The 13,257-nt window shown below is 43.6% G+C and overlaps 1 protein-coding gene across 3 annotated transcripts in view; it reads right to left on the reverse strand.

Annotated features, from left to right (window-relative positions):
- The window catches only part of Chdh (choline dehydrogenase), a 32,349-nt gene that overhangs the window by 15,431 nt on the left and 3,661 nt on the right, over positions 1–13,257 (reverse strand). For 2 of the 3 annotated variants that reach the window (XR_006853469.2, XM_046452697.2), the window contains exon 2: positions 11,696–11,769. The gene's annotated coding sequence lies outside the window, so the exon portion shown is untranslated. Of the gene's footprint in view, positions 1–4,219; positions 4,365–11,695; positions 11,770–13,257 lie in introns of all 3 variants that reach the window. The other variant, XM_046452698.2, reaches the window with a different exon arrangement.

Here is a 13,257-nt window from a genome sequence, read left to right on the forward strand (position 1 = left end):
AACAGATAATTACAGAACATCCAAACCAACAATAGAATACACATTTTCCCTCAAGGGAGCATGGAAGAATCTCCTAGAAGATTACATGTTAGGCAGTAAAACAAGTCTTAATAAATTTAAAAAGACAAATCAACCAAGAATCTTTTTAGATCACAGTGGAATGAGACTAGAAATCGATAACAGAAGGAAAACAGGAAAATTCACAAACAGGTAGAAATTTTTAAAAAGTTTTAAAGCAATTTATGAGTCAAAGAAGAAATCACAAAAATTAGAAACACAACAAGACAAATGAAAAACACAAAATACCAAAACTTAAGATATACAATGGAAGCAGCACTGAGGGAAATTTATAGCTGTAATTGCATAGATTAAAATAGAGAAAGATCTGAAATAAAAGCTTAACTTTATACTTCAAAGAAACAGAAAAAAAAACTAAACCAAAAGCTAGCAGCAGGAAGGAAATATAGATTAGAGATAAATAAAAGTAGAAAAACAATAAATAAAATCAATTAAGACAAAAGTCATTCTTCAGAAAACAACATAATTGATAAACTTGTACCTAAGGAAGAAAAGACTAAGAAAAAAGACTTAAAGAGATTCACATTAGTAGTGCGTTCAAAATCAGCAAACTCAGAAATGACAGTATGGATATCACTACTGACTTTACAGATATAAAAAAGATTATAAGAGTATTATAATCAATAGTATACCAATAAATTGGATAATCTAGAAGAAATAGACTAATTTTCAGAAACAACCTACCAAAACTGAACCATGAAGAAACAGAATATCTGAAAAAACTTATAATCAGTAAGGAGATAGAATCAGTAACCAAAACCTCCCATCAAAGAAAAGCTCTGGACCAGATATCTTCATGGTGAACTCTACCAACACTTAAAGAATTAACAACAACCCCTATCTAACACTTCCAAAATATTGAAGAGGAAGGGAAACTTCCTAATTCTGAAGCCAGCAGTACTGAGCTATCAAGCAGACACTGCAAGAAAACTACAAGCCAAGCTCTCTTATGAAGAGTAAAGAGTCTCAACAAAACACTAGCAAATTAATTTCAGCAATATGTTAAAAGGATTCTACACCATGACCAAGTGGGTTTTGTTCCTAGAGTGCAAAGATGCTTCAACATACAAAAATTATTCCATGAAATACACATTAACTGAATGAAAGAAAAATCATGCGATAAAATTAACACCCTTGAATAATTAAAACACCCAAAGAAGGAATAAGGGGAAACTTCCTCAACACAACAAAGGTCATATATGGAAAAAACACACAGCTAACATCATACTCAATGGTGAAAGAGGGAAAGATTTTTTTTTTTTTACATTTTTTTATTTTATTTTTTAATATTTATTTTTTTTAGCTTTCGGCGGACACAACATCTTTGTTTGTACGTGGTGCTGAGGATCGAACCCAGGGCCGCACGCATGCCAGGCGAGCGCACTACCGCTTGAGCCACATCCCCAGCCCGAGGGAAAGATTTTCCTCTAAGATCAGGAACCAGACAAGGATGCTTGTTTTTGCTATTTGTATTCAATATAATATTGGAAGTTCCAGCCACAGCAATTGGGGGGGGGGGGGAGGGAAACCAAGTTGAAAAGAAAGATGTAAAATTGTATCTGTTTGCAGATGACATGATCTTCTATGTAGAAAACAGAAAAATTATACACAGAAAACAAAATAAATTCATTAGAGCTATTAGAGAAGTTCAGCAAAGTTGTAGGATACAAAAATAAACACAAAAATTAATTAATTGCATTTCTCTATACTAACAATGAAAAATCTGAAAAGAAATGCCATTTATAATAGCATCAAAAAGAAAAAAATATTAGGAATAGAGAATAAACTTAACCAAGGTGTTAAAAGACTTATGCATTGAAAACTACAAAATGTTGCTGAAAAATTTAAGGACAACATAAAAAAAGCAAGACATTCTATGATTGTGGACTGGAGGAGTTAATATGCTCATGATGACAATACAACCCAAGGTGACATGACACACAGATTTAACACAATTTCTATCAAAATTCCAGTAGCATTTTTTTGCAGTAGAAAAGCTCATCCTAAATTTTTATGGAATCTCAAGAAACCTCCAACAGCAAAACAAACAAGGAAACCTTGAAATAGAAAAAGCTAAAGGATTCACAATTCCCGACTTCCCAAATTACCAAAAAGCTACAGTAACCAAAACAGCATGCTAGCGGCATAAAGACAGACATTCAGACTAATGGAATAGAGAGCCAGAATTAAACCCTTACATAGATGGTCAACCGATTGTTTTTTAATAGAACATGGATGTTTTAATACATTTCATATTGCAACAAAGACACTGAACACTTAAAAACAATTACATTGATAACAATAAAAATAACCAATTCCTCGGTGCTGAGGTTGTGGCTCAGTGGTAGAGCACTTGCCTAGCACATTTGAGGACCTGGGTTTGATCCTTTGATCCTTATTTATAAAAATAAAATAAAGGTATTGCAACTGAAAAATAAGTATATATTTTTTTTAAATAACCAATTCCACAGAACACTTGCAAATGCAAACTTTTTCCTCCAAAGAAACTTGTTTTCACACATCTAAGTAACAAATGACATTATAGTCTTCAGATTGCAAAATATGTCCAGAACTTTTGATTCTAAAGAAACTGATGTGCGGTGATTGAGAAAAAGAATGTTGCTTTGTCCAACAACAAATCTCTTATATTTTTATAACACACTTTTTTTAGTGACCACGTATTTTTCTTATTTATTAAATGAAAACCTAGACATGTCTGCACATAACAGTGTTCCTATTTCCAAACGCTATTTCAAATGAGAACACCTATGGCTGATCCCAACTTAATCGGGATAGTTAATAGTTCACACATGTATGTGTGCCATATGCACACATACATGTGTGAACTACCCACAGCCCCTTGAAAATAAGACCACTGTGGCCACAGCAGCAGTGGGGTAAGATCACGGTAGAAGATGACACAGTGGTTAACACTAAGTCATATCCTGCTCCTGAGAACTCTGCTCAAGCACAATTAGGGTCGTCCACCCTCCTGATAATGAGTGAAGAGCCTTGTTTCTGGTGACAGAGGCGGGCCCCTCTAGCTACCAAGAAGTGAGCAGTTACTAGCAGTGAAGGTCACTGATTTGCATAGAACTAAATGGTCATTATTGACATATGCTTTTAAAGGCTTTAAACCTTTTTCATCTGGCAAAGACCTGCATCTTAAATTTGATTTAGCTATCTATATACATTTTTCTTTGTTTCTAAGACATCTAATTAAAATCCATGAAACCCCAGGACACAGCCTGTGCTGCTCACTGCCAGTCAACTCTGTTGGTGCCTTTGTACATGCAGGTGCAAGAGGAGATGTGGCAATCATCTGGCTGTGAGGCAAAATTAGGCCACAGTAAGCATCTTGATGCAGTGCTCCATCAGGCAGAATGCACCCAGGACAGCATGAGCTGGAACTTAAAATCCTCATCAACCACAGTAATCAGACTTAACTTCAGTTCTCAAAAACACTGTGGTCACATGTGTGATCAGAAAATGTTGGACTTTAAAAATAAAAATTTTTAGTTGGGAGCCGTGGTATATGCCTGGGATCCCAGTGGCTCAGGAGACCAAGGAAGGAGGATCATGAGTTCAAATCCAGCTCAGCAACTTAGAGAGGCCCTAAGTAACTTAGCAAGACCTGTCTCTAAAGTATAAAAAGGGGCTGGGAATGTGGTACAGCACAAAAGTATCTTTCCATGGGGAAGGGAGAGTCTTTTCAACAAATGGTGTTGGGAAAACTAGAATGCCACATGATAAAGCATGAAGTTGAACTCTTGCCTTTACCATATACAAACATTAACTCAAAAGAGATCAAATACCTAAAAGCAGATCTCAAATTATGGAAGCCAGGTGAAAAACAAAATAGAGAAACTCTTTGTGACATTGGATTTGGTGCTGCTTTCCTGGATGTAAGATTGAAATTATAGGAAAAAAAAACCCATACTTCCTCAAAGTTAAAAAAACAATTAAAAAAAAAGAAAAAGAAAAAATAAACTGTACTTCCTCAAAGTTAAAAACTTGTGCATCAAGGGACACCATCAACAGTACACCTAATAGGAAAAAATATTTTCAAATCATATACATGCCTGATAAGGTACCAGATCCAGTATGCATACAATCCAACAACCACCACCAACCAACTCACATAGAAAAGGACTTGAATAGACCTTTCTCCAAAGATGATGCATAAATGGTCAATGAACACATGACAAGATGTTCGGTGCCACCAGTCTCTGCAGAAATATGAATCCAAACCACGATGGGACACCTCTTCACATCCATTTGTGTGGCTAAAAACAAAAGCAAAATGGAAAACAGAGGCTGGCGAGGGGGTGGAGGAACTAGAGCGCAGTAGCAGCTGGTGAGGAGTAAAATATAGCAGCCATTGTGGAAGACAAGTTAGCAGTTTCTCAAAAAATTAAACAGTATTACCACATGGTCCAGCAATTCCACTCCTATGTATATACCAAAGAACTGAAAGAGAAGCCTCAAACAGATACTTCTGCATCAATGTTTGTAGCAGTGTTCATCACAATGGCCAAAAGGTAGAAAGAACTAGACTGTCTCATAACAGATGAGTGGATAGACAAGACGTGGCATATACACACAATGGAATATTATTCAGCCTTAAAAGAGAAGGCAGTTCTGATGCAAGTCACAGCATAGATGAAGCTTGAAAACCTGATGCCGGATGCCAAAGGGTTAACATGATAGGATTCCACTCACTTAAGGTGCCTAGCAAAAGCAAATTCAAAGACAGCAAATGGACTAGAGATTAGTAGGAGCTGGGGAAAAAGGCACAGGGAGATACTGTTTGATGGAAACAGTGCTTCTGTTTGGAGAGTGACAAAAACATTTTAGAGGGCTGGGAGTGTAGCTCGGTAGTAGAACACTTGCCTGGCACGTTGTGAGGTCCTGGGTATGATCCTCAGCACAGCAAACCCCACCACCACCAGATTTTTTTTTTAATTGGAAATGGATAGTGGGTATGCTAGTGTGACTATACTTAATGCTACTGAAGTATACTCTTAAAAATTATTAAAATGGTAAATTTTATGTTACATATGTTTTACCAAACAAACAACAATAAAAAATCTCCAAAGCATGGAATTCAATCCTGGATATTGTTAAGTGCCTCCATATTATGAGAGAGAAAAGCACTAAGACTGGAGGACAGTAGTTTCTGGAGTAGGGAGATGTACCCAGGGGCTTCCATTTGCACCTGTTACGCAGGTGACATCTGCATCTCAATCTAGGTGACAGGCACAGAGGTCTGAAATGGGGTAATAATCAAAGTTGACAAGATTAAGAGCAACATGGGCAGCTTCCCCAGGAGGCACCGAGCCAACTGTGGAGAAGTGAAGACAGACCCTCCTGTGGGGTGGGGGTGGCAGCAGTCATTTTCTCTCTTTTGCCGCTGGCATTCCAGGACCCCACCTCCTGTCACAGCTCTGCCTCAAACACCTTCCTAAATGCCACAGTCTCTAGTAGCCTCTAACATGAAGGGGAATTTTAATTGTTCTGAGAGTTTGGGGTCTGGCTTGGGACTAGCCACAGATCTCTCCGGCCCTTGGGCAGGGATGGGATGAGCCAGGTTGGGACTAAATTGGGGCATTTCTGTCTGTACTCCTGCTAGAGGAAATCCCCTTAGGTGCCTCAGCCTCTTTGCTCAGAATCGCAGACTGGGATCTGCTAAAGGAAGGAGATGGGAGCCCTAGGGCCCTCGCTGGCTCTCACTTAACCTCCCTGAGGTGCGTAGCACCTAGCCCCTGCCTACTCCCCTCCCCATACCAAGGCAGGGGCTGGGGTGAACCTTCCTCTTCTCCCCCAGCAGGGCTGGTTCCCAGGCCTGGGAGAACTTCCTGCCCCTGAGACTTACCAAGCCCCTCAGAAGATAGGCCTTGGGCTGGGGGAAACAGGCACCTGTCACTCAGGCTCTACTCTCAGTCTGCAGCCTGGGGCAAGGCTCATCACTGTAATGGGAATAAGGGGGAAGGGTAATGGGGCCAAAATGGAGGGCTGATACCCAAAGGGAATTCTTGGAGGGCAAGGACCCCTGAACCCCCAGAACAGTGCCCTATCAGGCTCCCAGACTGGATGGATGGACATACTGGTGACCGAGGGTAGGAGCTACAGGGAAGTAACCCTTCCCACTTCCCAGAGCTGTCCAGACAGGGGAGGAACCCCCTGGCATTAACAGTATGGGAGATGGGTGGGAACAGGACCAGAGAGATGAGGAAGGCAAGCGTGTTCATCTAGGTTGGAGCAAAAGGAGGGGTTCTGTCTACAGTGGGCAGGATTTGAAGCATGTGGTGGAATCCAAGTCTTCCTTCTGACTCTGGACCTACCCTATTTTCTGGCACCAACTTTGGCTAAGCCTGGTCTAGGGCTCTGGCCAAGAGGAGAGGATGTGACCTGGTCCATCCACCTTGCTTGAGGGAGAGATTTCTATCTGTTCTACCTCACAGTCCAGGAGATAAGACTTTTATGCCACATACGCCCACCTCCTGGAGCACAGGGCAGCCCCCCAAGCTCTACCACCCACCTGGCAGGCCAGCCTGGGTGCTGGCCCCTTTTTGCTGTGGCATGGGCTGTTTGGGAAGTCAGACTTTTCAAGTTCAGACTGCCAGCCCAAGGCCAGTGATGGATATGGTATGGGTCAAGTACAGAGAAGAAACAATGAGAAGTAACAAATACAGGCTTCCCACCCCGCTCTTTTTACTGTTAACTTTCATCAAAATAGTCCTTTGTAGTTTCAACTAAGAATTCTCATTTCTAGTTCTCAAATCTATAGATAAAAACAGGTTTGAAAAATCTGCCCAATGTTGTGGTCAGAACACTGATTATCTTATATGACAAGACATTTCCTGCAATTCTGAACATGTGACCAGTTGCATAAGTTTTTATAATTTTGATGGAGTTAAGATGCAAAAGAACCACAATCAGAATAAAATGCTTGCCCACTGTTTCAGGAGCTCCACACTCAAAGCACAATCTGTCTGCAGAATTGTGCAGCTTCAGTGCTGATGGAACTTTCTGAAAGAACATTCTGAACAGGACTCCTAACAGCACTTCCTTCCCACTCATTTCTTGGGTGCACACATGAGCATGTTTCCTGCCTAGCTTCTGCCTAGTGCAGTGTACTTTGTGAGGGTCACATCTTTTGGGTCACTAAAGTCCTGCCTTGCTTCGGGCAGTCACCCAAGAAGAGACAATGAACTCAGATGGGCTGAGCAGTTCCAGCCAGGGTCTGCATGCCCAATGATGCCTGAATCTATTTTGGCCTTTGAGATGCTCAGGCTGAATGATAAATAATGATCCTGCTTTGGACACAACTGGGGAGCATGTAAACTTTTCTGGAAGGTAATGAACATGTTGGATTTTTAAAGATGCACCCCTTTGTCTCAACACTCCCACTTTCAGGAGTTTAACCAGAAAAGAGCACTGCAAAACTGAAAAACAAGCACAAGGGGTCCATCCAGCATAGTCTATACCGCAAAAAATTATACATAACCTAACTGTTCACCACTAGGTACCAAGAGACGGCGGATGAGGTTCCCACACTAGGCTGGGCCTCATTCAGGTAAGTGAACCTATCTGATCATGGAGTGTCACTGCACCAAGCAAACCATGGTGTTGACTCAGAATCAAACCAGACTAACTCAGAACAGTTGGAGCAACTGTCCTGCTGAGTGTGTCAGGTGGCTATCCCATTCGAACCCCCAAAGACACAGGTGTTGGCTGGGGTCTCCATCCCATGCCATCACCATCAGCCCATGACTGATAGGGACTTGACCTTTGGGGCTTGTTTCCTATCTACACCCCCTGTCAAGTCACAGTGGAGCCACCCCACCACAGGCCTGACCAATGAAGCCACATTAGGGAAGCCAAAAAGCTGTGGTCAGCATGTGGAAAGGGTTCAAGCCACCAAGTGTCCACACCAGAGCTATGGGCACTGAGGAAGTGGCAGAGGGTTGACTGCTTTCCTGCAGCCTCAGAGGGCCTGCCCAAGGACACCACCATCTTACTGCTCAGCCCTGTGGTAGGATGGTGGCCCAGGGTGGGAAGGATTATTGAGATCAATCCTGAGCTGAGAGCTAGTGACAGTCCAGTAAATGACACTGGGCATTGATCCTTCTCCCATAGAAACCTCATTGCCATCCCCAACCAAGGCCACCCAACACCCCCACCAAGATGCCAGAATGAGCTTCCTCATGACCCCAGGTCCTTATGGTTCTAAGACCCCACCTGGCCTGGTTCCTGCTCAGCCTGCCACCTCTCACGTCACTCACTGGCAGCTTGCTCTCTGAGCTCAGGTGCTCAGACCCCTTTCCCCACTGGGGCATTGGCACATGCTGCTCCCTCCTCCAGGCAATGTCTGGACTGGTGCTCACCTGAATCACCCTTTCCCTCAGGACCCTCTAAGGCCTCTATTCCTGGGAAGCTGTCCTCCTTCCTGGAGCTGCTTTGTATTTACTGGAACCTCAATTAATTAGCAGTGAGGTGACCTGTGGAAGTTTCATCTCTCTGACAGGGTACTGCGGCCTGGCCTCCCACTGTTTGCTGGGCCTGGCCTCAGGCTGTATTCTAATGCTGTCTGAAGGGACACAGGTGGGGGACAGGTCTGCCTAAGGCCTGTAACCAAATGTCCTGGGGAGTCCAAGATGGGATGCTGAGCCCATAGGTGTGTGCCAAGATGGACAGGAGCACCAGGGAGCGGGGCACAGGGAATGTTCTGGATGCTGACATGATGGCAGCTATCTGGACACATACACAGATGAAAACTACCATAACACACACTTTACTGTACGACTACTGTACCTCAATTTAAAATATTTTCTTTTTTTAGTAGAGTCATCTCCTTCAAAAAGCAGGCTTTTCTTCCTAGGGATTTCATCTCCCACATATTGATATATAAAAACAACCCCATTGGAAATTCTCCTCTTCTCCCGAAAGAGCTAATTGCTTGCTCTTCAGAGAAGACTCCTGAGCCGTGAAGACCTGGCCACCCTGCTCTGCCCCAGTACCCAGCTTCTCATCCCTGCTAATTGCACAGAGGGCATTTGGTGAAGCTGCTGAGATGGGACAGAGCAGGACACAGGCTGCTGAGGAAACCCCTCACCACTGCAAGTCCTCTAGTCTGATGCCAAATGGAAGGCCAAGCTGTCCTCCCAGCTCTGTGGGGCCTTGTGGTGTGACCAGAGCAGGATTTCCCATTGGTAACATGTGGCCGACAGCCTCGCAGGGCAATGCCAATGCTTGTGACTCCTGAGACTTGAGGCAGCCCTCCCCCCCTCCCCTCCCCTCTGCTGCCCCTCAGTGCCTCCCTGGGCCATGGGTCCTTGTATTCTGCATTCCAGAAAGTGTCCTCTGTAACACCCCTGTTCTCCAGCTGGTCTCACCCCTTTCTCAAACCTCTGTAGTGGGCTCTATCAAAAGCAGAGAGCAAGGTGAGAAAACCTAAAGTCCTAACACCAGAGTGGAGCCTGGGCTGCCCTACCACAGGGACAGTTTCTTGGGTCACCTGTAGTTTTTCCCCTCATGGACACATCTGTAGCTTCAAAATGAGTGTCCCAGGTGTGTTTAGGAGGCAGGGCACAGCTGAGGTTGCTGTTAGGGTGACTCAATTTCCTCAGGTCCCCTCAAAGAGTCATGATTCTGATAGATGAAGTAGGAGACTCAGGCTGGCCCCCAAGGATAGGGTCCTTCAGATGTGCCCTTGCTCTGGGCTGCCTGGATACGTGGGCCACACAGCAGAGGGCCTTGGATGAAAGTGGGGACACAGAGCTTTCACTAGAGCCAGTTGAGGGGAAGTCAGTTGAATACAGTATCCTGGCTGGTATATAGTAACACAGGAGTAAGGTGAAGATGGGAGGAAAACCAACCTCTTTTCCTCCGTCAAGGGTGCTGAACACCCTCCCTACACCAGGTTCAGCACAGGAGCCAGAGGTCACCACAAGATTGTGTGATGGTTTTGCTATGAGGTATCCCCCAAAAGATCTTGTGTGACTGAGTTATGAGAGCTGTAACTTAACCAGTGCATTAATACCAATAAAGATTAACTGGGTGGTAACCGTAGGCAGGTAGGATGTGGCTGGAAGAGGTAGGTCATTGGGGCTGTACCGTGGGGGCATATATTCTGTCTTGGTGAGTGGAGCTCTCTCTCTGTTTCCTTGTTGCCAAGTCCTGAGCTGCTTTCCTCCACCACACCCTTCCACCATGATGTCAGGACTCACTCGAGACCAGAGCAATGATGTGGCCATCTATGGACTGAGATCTCTGAGACCATGAACCCTAAATAAACTTTTCTTCCTCTAAAATTGTTCTTGTCAGGTCTTTTGGTCATAGCAACACAAAAAAAAAGCTGACAAAAATAGGCATCTGGTGGCCATAAGTCACCAAATTCCTGCTCAGCAGGGTCCATCCAGAGTTGCCCTTCCAGCCAGGTTCCTTTCCTTACACACAGTATTTGGGGTACAGTGCAACTCTCAGAGTGAGGCACACAGCAGGCACTCAATAAACACATGCCACATGAGTGGTGCATAAAAATGCACTGCCGGTTCCCAGATAGGAGAGAGAGACTTGGAATGTGAGGCAGAGAGGCACAGTGACTTCTCTTATAAGGTCACAAAAGCGCTACTGAATTCTCCCATTTCTGTCTACCCCATGGACACCAGCTGGACTGGGCTCCATCATCTGTCTCCCCAGGACCCTCTCCAGGGTCCCTGATGCTGCTATGCCACCCCACAACCAACTCTCCATAGCAACCATGGTGATCTCAAGACAAGGTGTGCCAGGAACCAGCAGGAAAAGATATGGGTGAGTGTCTGCTTGGACTGCACCAAATATGATTTCAGGAGAAGTGACACATAGGGGATAACTAAGACCAAAGGCCTGCTCCTTACCGTCGCAGCAGGAGTATGAACAAGGGAAGGCACGTCACATATAAAATACCCTTGCCACGAAGTCTGTGTCTGAATCTGACCATATTTCTAGATCCATCCACCAACTCACAGGAAATGCAGAGCAACATGTGAAAGGGACACTGGGGACACTGTCTCATAAGACAGTTTGCTTTCATTTTGTATAGCTTTGTTATTATGATAGCAATGAATTAGAGATATTTAAGATTCAATAATCTCTTCTGGCTAATTTTGTGCATGTTTCAAATTTTCCATAATAAAGAGGTTTTTTTTTTTGTTGGGGGGGGTAGGTACTGGGGATTGAACTCAGGGGCACTCGACCACTGAGTCACATCCCCAGCCCTATTTTGTATTTTACTTAGAGACAGGATCTCACTGATTTGCTTAGCAACTCACTGTTGCTGAGGCTGGCTTTGAACTTGTGATCCTCCTGCCTCAGGCTCCTGAGCCACTGGGCGTGTACTACCACACCCGACTAGAATTTTTTCTGTAGTATTGTTTTTTTTGGTTTGGAATCGCAAATATGCCTATTAAAGGAGGAAGGGAAAGAACCAGATGGAGGCAGAGGGCCTGGTCCAGGGTGAGGGATTCTAGCTTTTCCACAGGAGCTTGGGGCCATCTGCAAACACTCTGTCACAAGTTTTTGTTTCAAATGCACTTTTAACTGGTTTTCTAAATCTCAGTGAAAACATACTCACCTTATGCCCAGAAATGACAGGATACAGTGCAGTCTGCCACCAGAGCCAGCCAGCCACACACTATCTGTGATTGTCTGTAAAAGATAAGTACAGAATGCAAGTCAGAGTTTAGAAACTTTTCAAGGCACCTGGATCAGTGACCAATGTCTGAGGAGCCTAACAAGAGAATGGGCTTTCATTTTCCATATTTTCATTTTTATTATCATTATTTTTTAGTGAATTTCAGCCTATTTGAGATTAAATTTTTAAAACAAACATCTAGCCTCTCACCACAAAGAGTCTAAGAATATTGCAGCCAAGACATTAATCTCCAGGAGACCCCAAACCTGTCAGCTTCAGTGGCTTGCCAGAAAGTTCAGGACAAAGCTTCCCTGTCACTACTTGTAGCGTGAGTTACTTCCTGCAGACATACACAGGTAAGAGGGGAGGAGCTCTGCAAAGCTCAGCTGATTTGAAAATCCACATTCACTTGCTAGCCACCTCCAAGAACACCAGCAAGGCCCAGGAAGTGGGCCAAGTGCCCGCTCTGGTGAAGGGCCTTTGCATCCATGGCCAACCAGCCAGCCAGCCTGCCAACTTTCACACGCATGCTCATTGCCATTTCCCTTTCAAACTTCTGGATCAGTTTAACCACAGAGAGTCCTAAGACCACAAGGTGGGCTGCTTACAAAACTCTCACTGCTTCCCTGTATCAACTAGAAATTACTCCAGCATTAAAGGGCAGAAATAAATCAGGAGCTGGGGATCATGCACGACATCAACAAGTCATGTTCCACTGCTTAGAAGAGAAGTGAAAGTTGCTAATAGTCAAGATCTCTGGATTGCAGAAAAGTCAGGGTAGAGAAGTTGCAACCAGGCCTATTTCCTCATTCATAAAATGGGAACACAAGAACCCATTTCAGTCCTTTGTTGTTGTTGTTGTTGTTGTTGTTTTGTTTTTAAATGGGAGGGCAAAAGGAAATAAGAGCTAATAGCATACTTTGAAAAATTAAAAATTAAAATAACCTGGTGATTTTATCAAGTTCATAGCATGGCCTGAGTTCCATCCTTCTTCTCTTCCTTGCTCAGCCTTACTTCTCCATTTCCTCCTCCATAAAGTGCACAATGTTTCCCCCCCACACACATATTTGTTGGTGTATTACAGTTGTACATACTGAGGGATTTATTGTTACATATTCAAACATGCAAGCAATACACAATATAACAATATAATTTGGCCAAAAATCATTCCCCAGAATGTGATGCTGCAGTTACAAATAAGAACAATCAGAGCAACAAAAACAGATTCATTCAAGAATCACTGATCAAAAACACCACTGACCTAATACAGAGCTCCCTGAAACCTTAGGTGATTCCCCAACAGCCTGAAGCTGACCTGTCACCTTGGGGTTTTTGACAGAACAACAATGGCACCTGCCTCCCTGTGTTTCTGGATATTCTTTGAAGCCCCAATGTGAGAACAATGAAGGTGAAGATCCATGCAAATACCCAGGAAACAAGATACACAGGTTGTGACCTCACAGGGCTTGGTCCTAGAAACTGGCAGAATTGGCATTAATACT

This window comes from Marmota monax, unplaced genomic scaffold (assembly GCF_021218885.2).
Source record: "Marmota monax isolate L192 unplaced genomic scaffold, Marmota_monax_Labrador192_F-V1.1 WCK01_AAM20220418_F8-fsc00042, whole genome shotgun sequence".
NCBI classification, from domain to species: Eukaryota; Metazoa; Chordata; class Mammalia; order Rodentia; family Sciuridae; genus Marmota; species Marmota monax.